Source organism: Octopus sinensis, linkage group LG5, assembly GCF_006345805.1.
Source record: "Octopus sinensis linkage group LG5, ASM634580v1, whole genome shotgun sequence".
NCBI classification, from domain to species: domain Eukaryota; kingdom Metazoa; phylum Mollusca; class Cephalopoda; order Octopoda; family Octopodidae; genus Octopus; species Octopus sinensis.
Genome location: NC_043001.1, coordinates 121,397,393 through 121,407,972, shown reverse-complemented (window position 1 = coordinate 121,407,972; position 10,580 = coordinate 121,397,393). Strand labels below are relative to the sequence as shown.

Genomic DNA, 10,580 nt, shown 5'->3' with positions numbered 1-10,580 from the left:
GAAAGGAGGAAAGAAAGGAAAATGAAAGAAAGAAAGAAAAGAGAAAGTAAGTAAAGGGAAACAAAAAGAAAGAAAGAAAGAATGAGAGAGAGATAGAGAGGAAGGCGACGTAATTCTGTAAAAATGATGAGAAGAAAGAGGGAGAAGGAGGGAGAGAAGGGGAGGAAGGAGGAGGGATTAGAGAAATAAATGTTAAGAAGAGAGGAGGAGTATGAGATGAGAGAGAAAGAGTAAAAAGGCGGAGCATTAATATATAATAAGGTAATAGAGAGAGGGAGAGGGAGAGAGGGAGAAAGAGAGAGACAGACAAACAGAGACACGGAGACAGAGAGAGAGACATAAGAAGCGAGAGGGAGAAAGAGAGAGACTGAAATAGAGAAATGGAGAGAGCAAAGAGAGAGAAAGACAGACATAGAGAAAGAGAGGGAGATGGAAAGGGAGGAGAAAGGGAGGGAAAGAATGAGGTAAGAGAATGAGAGAATATTATATAAGGAGGTGGAGGGAGAGAGAGAATGATACATAGGTTTAGAAAGAGAGGGAGAGTGTGACGTGGGGCGGAGCGCAAAAGAGGTAGAGGGAGAGTATGAGATATGAGGTGGTAAAGAGGGAGGGAGAGAGAGACAAAAAGTGAGGGAGGGGGAAGGAAATAGAGATGATGTATGAGATATATGCTTTGTGAGGGAGGGAGAGTAAGAGTTGAGAGAAAACGAGGGATGAGGGAGGCGGGGTTAAACAATAACATAAGTAAGTGACAGAGGGGGAGGGAGAGGAGTAGAGAAGGAGAGGGAATGATGTGTGTGATAAGAGAGGGAGTCTATCATGTATTAGAGAAAGGAAGAGGGGAAGAATGAGGTATTAATGCGGAATGAGGAAGGAGAGAGAAGAGCTTCGAAGTGTCCTTCATTTTCATATGAAACACAAAGCCAAACTTTAACATACTTGGCTATTATTTCTTGCATCCCCTATTGGACTATATTTCTCCACATGTTTCTTAAAGTTAGTTAGTTAGTTAGTTAGTTAGTTAATTTGGCTCAAAAGCAAATAGCAAGGCCATGTAGGGGGACATGGAGTTAAGTACAGGGTGGTGTTCATGTAAAGAGTTCAGGCCACTTGAGGTCCAGGGAGGCTTTGAACAAAGCGGTCGTCGGCATCTTCACCATCTCGTCTGGCAGCTTGTTCCACGGATCCGCAACCCGGACGGAGAAAGCTCCTCTCCTTCGATTGAGATGAAATCGTCGCAGGTAGAGCTTTTCGGAATGACCCCGCAGCCGACGCTCCGGAGCAGGAGTGAAGAACAGCTCTTTCGAGAGGTTACACTTCCCGCTTATGATGTTGTGGGCGAGAATGAGATCACCACGGCGGCGGTGTCCTTAAACACTTCCAGTGCAGTCATCTGAGAAGAAATACCAGCAACAACCAAGGGTTAAACTTGCAACAGACTGGTATCTCTTTTAGTGGGGTGTCTTCTATCCCCGGGTGTTGGAATATGTTGGATACCGAGAGAGACTGCGGCCTAATGGGCCTGAATAACATGTAGAGAATATAACTAAGAAACTACTTCAATGAAGACATTGAGGCGTGCGCAGTCTCGTGTTAGTGTAACATTGATGGAGTGAAAGTAGACATGAACGTGAAGAAGACGAATCTACGTCCGGTGCTTTGATTGGAATGTAGCTGTTTGTGAGTGGAGGCGCAATGGCCCAGTGGTTAGGGCAGCGGACTCGCGGTCATAGGATCGCGGTTTCGATTCCCAGACCGGGCGTTGTGAGTGTTTATTGAGCGAAAACACCTGAAGCTCCACGAGGCTCCGGCAGGGGATTGTGGTGATCGCTGCTGTACTCTTTCACCACAACTTTCTCTCACTCTTACTTCCTGTTTCTGTTGTACCTGTATTTCAAAGGGCCGGCCTTGTCCCTCTCTGTGTCACGCTGAATATCCCCGAGAACTAGGTTAAGGGTACACGTGTCTGTGGAGTGCTCAGCCACTTACACGTTAATTTCACGAGCAAGCTGTTCCGTTGATTCGGATCAACCGGAACCCTCGTCGTCGTAACCGACGGAGTGCTTCCATTCCTGCTGTTTGTGAAATGTTGATTACTTGAGCAATGACAGTTGAATGACCTGATAATACTAATTAGATAAATGATCGTAAATCTAATCAACATGATACATTTTGCAAGTTTTAACATTTTAGTGGAATGTTTAAAATAACAAATGGAATCAATGCCTCTTCCGGTGGTATTTGATCTTAGTCTGCGGTATTACAGTATTTCATCTAGAAAACGAACGGTAGCAACAGATCAGATTTAATCCTTTATTTAACAATTCTAAAGCTTACATTGATTATATTAAATTGGCAAGAAGATAGAATATCAATATAATTTCAAATCATGCAATATATTCTGTTTCAAGCCATAGTGAGGCCCTGAAACTCGTTTAAATTACATCATGGTGGATTATACAGTCTCTTGCATGCATAGTGTTGTATTGAAACGTACAATTATAGTGTCGTTACAAAGAAAAAATATTTTATATTATATATGCAGAAAATATTATTTTATATTATATATTAAGAAAATATAATTTTATATTATATATGGAGAAAATTTTATTTCATATTATATATGGAGAAAATTTTATTTTGTATTATATATGCAGAAAATATCGTTTTATAGCATAAAATATCATCAAAGACGATTCTTGGAGGCTCTTTTTCGATTTTCACTCAAAAGTTTGTTTCTGTTGTTCTATCCTCTGTTCCATTACCAGTACTTGAACCTGGAAACATAATGAAAAAACATAAAATATAAAAGTTTAAGCACATTAATTACCGGATAGTATGAATTTGTATATATATATGTTTATTTCTTACTATTCGAACTGTTAGAGCTGTTTTCGCTATGTATCCAGTACAACCCTTAAACAAGTAAATAATATTTCCCTAAACAATAGATCAACGTATTTCAGTTTGTCACTTATTCACGAATATACCATGAATGACGATGCCTTTCATGTTACTTCAGCCAATTGACAAGCGCTGATGGAAGAACGGTTCTGCTTTTAGACAAATACACTGTCAACAAAAGGTCACAACCTGTTTACATGTAGGAACACTTTCCTAAAATCTATCTGCACATCTTGAAAATGGCCAGCGTGTATATTTCACAGAAGACAATGCTCGAAACGTAGATCTGAATCCATGAGAAACTACTTTGACAGTTTTCTTCAAATTATGCCAATGTGATCTGTTTGCCCGAACACTGCTGTACGTAGAGATCCCCGTATACTCTACCTGGGCACACAATATATATATGCACACATATATTTATTCATTTATATTTTTCTTTAAATAATAAATAACATGAACATCCCGAAATATATATGTGTATATGTATATATATTTTTACATTTTCCCGAGCAATATATAATTTGTTACGGGATTTGACTAGTAAAAATGCTACTGTCGGTTTCGCGGCCTCTATTGTTGCATTTCCTCAATATTGACCACTACTTAGACATACTGACCGGATGCGCATAAACCTCTTTTATGCTGGAAATAGATAGACCTTATATTGATTTGGCAGTGGTAAAATGAAATGAATGGAAACGGAGTGAAAAAAAATGTATCATTGTTCGGCAATGGGATATGATTTATTCCTCTTTTATATCTCTTAGAGATGAGTTAAAGCGTATGAGCTGTGTGTGTATCTATCGATCCTAATTCAAAAATTAATATGATCACTTCGAACAAACTGAATTTTGGCTGAGGAAAATTATTTGCAACATTGAATAATTTTCCCGAGTGAATTAAAGAAAGTACTGGAATTGTGTGAATTATTCTGCCCAGTAGAGTCTGCATCTTCTACTTCTATACAAAATTAGAAGAAAACATTTTTGCCCTCGGTTAGACAAACCGTTCCGTAGGGACAAGAAACGGAAAAGTGCAAAATAAAATGCTGATTTATTGAAATTATCCAAGCTTCGAGAAAATGTAAATAAATAGTTGTGTGTGAGAGAAAGAGAGGGGGAGTCTATGTGAGTGTGTTCATGCGCGTGTGTGCGTGGGTGTCCAATGGTATCATCTACTGTGGTTGATGATGACGACAACGACGAAGAGGATGGTAATGGTGATTGATGAAGCTAATTATGACGGTAAGGGTGATAAAATTAATAAGAAACACGATACTTACTTTCGTCAATGAACGTCATGTGACTTTGCGGAACACCTAGGTTAAGCAAAGCCTGGGATTTGTACAAAACTTGGGAGATATTGCGCCGCAGTTGACTTTCAGTCATTTCGCTAAATACTGTACAGTAAATAGCAAATATTTTAATTCTGCATGAGCTGAAATAAAAATAAATACATACATGTATGTCGGTTTGTATGTATGTAGATTGATATATATATATATATATATATATATATAGATAGATAGATAGATAGATAGATAGATAGATAAATAGATAGATGGATAGATAGATAGATAGATAGATAGATAGATAGATAGATAGATAGATAGATACATACATACATACATACATACATACATACATACATACATACATATATACACAGGGATATATTAAGCTAGCTGCAATGGATAGCTCTTCATTGGGCCTTGGGCCCATCAGCGACACTTCATACATTGAGTACATATCAAGAATTGCTACGTGGTGTCATATGTAATCATGTATGGTTATATCAACATGCATCAGGATATATACATACACAAACATGCACAGATATGTGTGTATGAGTGTATGTGTAAGTGTACCTGTGTGTGTTTGTGTATTTGATTGTGTGTATATATGCACATGTTTGTATGTATTAAAGACGTGTCTCACCTTGACCTTCGAAACGTGGAGTAGATGAAACAAAGGCGACTGAAGAAGGGGAATTTTCCTTGTGTTGTATGTCTTATACTCTATTTTTTCGTTGTTTAAGAAAAATGTCCATTTCCTTGGTTTTGTGTTTATGTTTTAGTTTCTCATTGTGTTCCACGTCCTTTTGGTGTCCTGTACCCATATATGCATGTATATATACATATATATATGTAGGTATGTACATATATGTATGTATATATGCATATGTTTTATTCTATTTATTAATTTATTATATATATATACACACTGGCGAAAATAAATTTAAGACCGATGGTAAAAGTTCCATTTCTTATAAAATATTTTTGTTACTAACACCATACAAATTATTTTTATCTTTTACACCTTATGCAGAATTTATTTCTCCTTCGAATGATGCAGACAATAACTATTTTTATATAACTTGAAGAATTCTAGTGAATTAGTTGAATCAGTCTGTTGCTGCTATGAGTTTCACTTTTCAGTGTACAGGAAGTTCAGGCAAGCTATGGTTCGAAACATTAATGGCATTGGCACATCATTTATATACCGTTTCCTAGTCTTAGGTTGTGGTGATTGGGGCAACGTACGATAATGTAGAGAAAGAAGCGAAAAGTAAAAGAGAAGAAAGAAGGAAAAAGAAAGAGTAAGAAAAGAAATAAGAGTAATGGAAATGAAGAGAAAAGAAAATAACGAAGATTAAAGAGAAGAACGAGGGAAAAGGGAGAAAATGAAAGTGAGAAAAAGCTAAAGGATGGTGAAATAAAGAAAGAAAGAAAACTTAAAAACAGAAAAAGAAAACCAAATGTGTGAAGTGAGGAAAAAAGGAAGGAAAAGTAAAAAAGAGAAAAGTAAGAAAGAGGGAGTAAGAAGAAAACATATGGGTCTGGAAAGGTTTTGAAGAATACAATGGAAGAATTTAACATAAAATTCAGTAGAAAAATACTTGGGGAAAATTTAGAAGCAATGGATGTTTAAGTAAATCCCTCATCACTTAGTCTAAATCCTCGCATTCTCTCATCTCTTGGACTTCAGTTATAAGGTCAGCTGTAGTCTTCTAATTTGCAAGGTGACCTCACCAGTGTAGGATCCACAAGAGAAGTACTATGTATAATCTGTAAAGGACACGCTGCTAAGTCATAGAAAGCATATCAAAAGAGACAGAGTATAAAGCGCACCTCCTACTTGCATATTCACAAACCAGCCAATGCATGATAGCATGGGGAGCGGACGTCAAATGATGAGCATAATGATGATGACATATATATGAACATACCTGTATTAGTTGTAAGCAGCGTAAGGCGTATTAGTACTGTATAGCAATCTTTATACTCTGCTTAACTTGGCTATACTTCAAGAAGCCCATAAAACTGCAATATTCTTCCTGCGAAAGCGTCTCGTAAAATAGTATGAATGCTACAAAGTACAGAACCTCAGCAACAGAAGTTTTGATTGTTGAGCGAAAACACATAAAGCTCCACGCAGCTCCGGCAGCGGTTGGTTATGAACATTGATGTATTCTTTCACTACATCTTTCTCTCTTTCTGTTGTACCTGTATTTCAAAGGGCCAGCCTTGTCACACGTATCTGTGGAGTGCTCAGCCACTTGCACGTTAATTTAACGAGCAGTCTCCTCCGTTGATTGGATCAACTGGAATCCTCGTCTTCGTAACCGACGGAGTACCGTGAAATTTACATATACATTGGGTTGTCCAGAAAGTTCGTACCGATTTATAGTAGCTTACATTTCGACTTATTTTAGAACATGGTTGAGTCTATAAAATAGGATTTGACTACACCTCCATTTAGGGCACGGTTTAAGCTATCTTTTCGCGGAAGAAGGTTTATGTTCCTATAACCTGTGTTAATTCTGTATCCCTTCATTTTCGGCACTTGATTTGGGAACCAGACAAAAATTGCTGCAGCTCAACTGGGATGTGTTACGCCACCCTCCATACGCACCAGATATTGCTCCTTCGGATTTCTACTTATACAGGTCTCTGCAGAATAGTCTTAATGGTAAAAATTTCCGATTCTGACATTAAAAATGTAATGGCAAATATTTATTGATCTTTTTCTTTCCTTTAAAAATCGGCACGTACTTTACGGACAACCCAATATATATATATATATATTATATATATATATATATATATATATATATATATATATTATATATATATATATATATATAATATGTATGTATATATATTTCACAGATGACATCCAAAGACTCACTGTATAGAAGATACCTAGCAGTATTAAATAAATTTCGAACATGGACTCCGATGTCTAAACAGGGGGATTTTTCCACAAGGTAAAGAAAGGCTTTAAGAGGAATCGAGTTGATTGGATTATGCAGATAATCAAATTAGACATATCAAATATGTGAAATATATTAAATACATCAAATACACAATATGTATGTATGTATACATGTAAAACGAGGGAAAGCGAAAGATATTTATATGAAATTAAACAATGCAATCGAAGACAGAATAATAGGTAATTTTTTTATCTGATTTTGAACACTTAAAGAAATTATTGTTTTATTTCAATTATTTTTATATTCAAATATAGCTTAGGATTGGATCATCATAGCTAAATAACCGTATTCAGTATGGTTGAGGAGAGAATTAGTGAAGAAGCCTAGAACTATTCGCGGTGACTAAAAGTTGGCCCTAAGAACATGTTCGTCCAGTACCGTGGCTTGCTTTCTTTAGCATGTAACGAATCCACATGGTGGGTTTCGCTCCGTGTATAAATTTTTATACACACTTCATATATTATATATATATATATATATATATATATATAATATATATATATATATAATAATATACATCTATATATATATATATGTATGTATGTATATGTATGTATATGTATATGTATATATATATATATATATAATATTATATATATATATATATATATATACTATATACAATATATGTCAGACGCCATGATAGATCGTTAGCCACTACACACATTTTTTCTCTCTCCTAGTTTTTTTCTGAGTCCCTTTCTGTAGCAGAGCGTAGACTCGAAACGTAAAATACTTTTTCTATTCCTGAGCGTTATACTAGTACATCTGTTTGTTTTGTACACCACCTGTCTTTGTCTTTTTTTTTCGTAAACTCTCCCTATATATATATATATATATATATGTACATACACATATACAAATATATACGTTTCTCTCTGTATCTTTATATGGGTTTGTTTGTCCTTTGTATTATAAAACATTGATAAAACACTTAAACATTTCATTGAATGTATGAATTAGTATATTGTGGGTCACAAGTACAACGCTGTTGATTATTGTGACGTATAATACATGCGATAGAATCGAATGTTTGGAACAAAGGCATATAAATTTGAATAAATGTGTTAGAAGCTCTTGCTTACCCACAGATTTCAACTCTGGATTTCCCCGTCACGCTTAAAAGCTCATGCTCCATCTGCAAAATCGGATGTGTGTGTGTATATATATACATACATTAAATTCAAGAAACAAAGTTTGATTTAAAAGCGTTGAAATGTATTGAAAATAAGGAAATAATTTTATTCTTAAACGGAGGATAATGCTAATAATATAGCATGAACAGGATGAAATATCCATATTTTGCAGAATAATCTGTTGGCGTTCAGCTATGAGACTCCAACATACACCCCTCTGATTACGCTTCAAGTTTTTTACGAATTCTTCTGCAAATTTAGGATATATAAATCTAGCTTTATAAGATTTTTCTGCAACTATTAGCATTATCCTGCGTTTGAGAATATAATTATATATAAATATATTAGCTTGACACTCGGTAAGTGGGGGGAAATAAGAGGGTTTTTAATGTTCCGAGCATAGCTCTTTGTCAGAAAGGAAAACTGAAAAGTTGAGAGAAGGAAAATATTACCAAAAGTAAGTGTGTGGTTACATATGTGCATATCTGTGTGTGCGTGTCCGCGTGCATGCTTGTGTGTTGTGTGTGTGTGTGTGTGTGTGTGTGTGTGTGTGTGTTTGTAAAAACAAGATTAGTGGATAATTGGTTGGGATTTTATTTACTGTCACAATCGGAAATTATATCTCGGAATATATCAATGATGTCATTCATTGCGTGAAATTCTTTTAAAGACAAAATAGTGGATCGAACAGTCTTTTTATTGACCAGCAAAATTTCAGTAAGTTAAAAAAAGATTTATTATGTAATAGTTTACTATCAGTAATTGGAGTTGATTGTCCGAATTTCATGAAACCTCACTATTTATTTGTCGTTTCACATTTCTTCTATAAATTATGCATGTGTGTGTATGTGTGTGTGTGCGTGAGTGTGTGTATGTGTGCGTGAGTGTGTGTATGTGTGTGTGTATGTGTGCGTGAGTGTGTGTATGTGTATGCATGTGTGCGCGCACGCGCGTCTGTGTACGGAGAAAAAGAGAGAGAGGGCAGATATCTACTCACGGCTCTTGATATGTTCTCAGCAGGGATTTTATATTCGTTGAACTTTTTTAAAATAAAACGAAATACGAAGGATTTGGTCCTGCCTATGGATTGATATAGAAAATAATCGCTGCGTTTATAAATGAGACACACGTCATAGAAGCACATAAAACCCACATACGTAGATAAAAATATACATTCATAATCACATATACACTTAAAAATACTATATATATTGTAATATATATATAAAATATAATATATATATATATATAATTCTTATTCTACTTATTATATACGTCTTTATTTTTTTTGCAATTCACATAATCATTGACATTTTACTATTATTTCTTTTTAATATTTCTATTATATGTAATTTTCTAGATGGTGTAATTTAATTGATCATTTTGAATTGATAAAAAGTGGTTTTTTTTCTATTTTCTTTATATATATATTATATTGTGTGAAATTTGATTTAGTATTTCTAAATTGAATTTTTCCCTTGTAAGTTGGATTTTATTCACTCAAATAATAATTATTATATATATATATATATATTAATATATATATATATATATATATATATATATATATACACTTATCATACCCTTTCTTCCTGTCGCTCTCTTCGTGTATCGGCTATCAATGCTGCACATGGATGATTGGTTCCATACATCGATAGGACCTTTCTTGACTTCTGTCCAACTCCTTTAGCTTCTCCTCTGTCCACTTCAGTTTTCCAGCATCATTCCGAACTACTGCGACTGCGTGCGAGTTTATCGCCGAAATTATGTTCCAGGCATTCAGCTTTCGAACCAATATTTTGCTCACTCGCCAAAAGTGCTCTCTTTTATTCTTTCCCTTCATGTCGTGGTGTTTGATTCCATCTGTGAGTGTGTGGTGTGTTAGAGAGAGAGAGAGAGAGAGGGAGAGGGAGAGAGGGAGACAGAACATTGCAAACAATATATATACCCACACACATATATATATATATATATATATATATATATATATATATATATATATATATATAATATACACACGTATAACCACATTATCAAAATATTTCCCGTATATTAATTACTATAAAATGTTCTTATTAACTATCAATTTGTAATAAACTTGTTAGTGTTATATTAGACAATAAATAACACTTACCAATGAAATCATTCTTGTTACATAAGTGTCCGACGCAACAACCAGTACAAGACGTGCCATTCGCCCCGTTTATTGCATATAAGGGTATTGTTTCTCATAGCTTCAACACATTTTCTGTATGTGCT

General features: G+C 35.0%; 1 long non-coding RNA gene across 1 annotated transcript; it reads right to left on the bottom strand.

Moving 5' to 3' along the window:
* Positions 1-2,299: 2,299 nt before the first annotated feature.
* On the bottom strand, positions 2,300-10,580 carry LOC115211806. The gene is made up of 5 exons (XR_003881687.1): positions 10,456-10,580; positions 9,319-9,401; positions 8,271-8,323; positions 4,190-4,344; positions 2,300-2,777 (listed from the first exon to the last, which is right to left on the bottom strand). It is a non-coding gene; the product is annotated as an uncharacterized LOC115211806 (long non-coding RNA).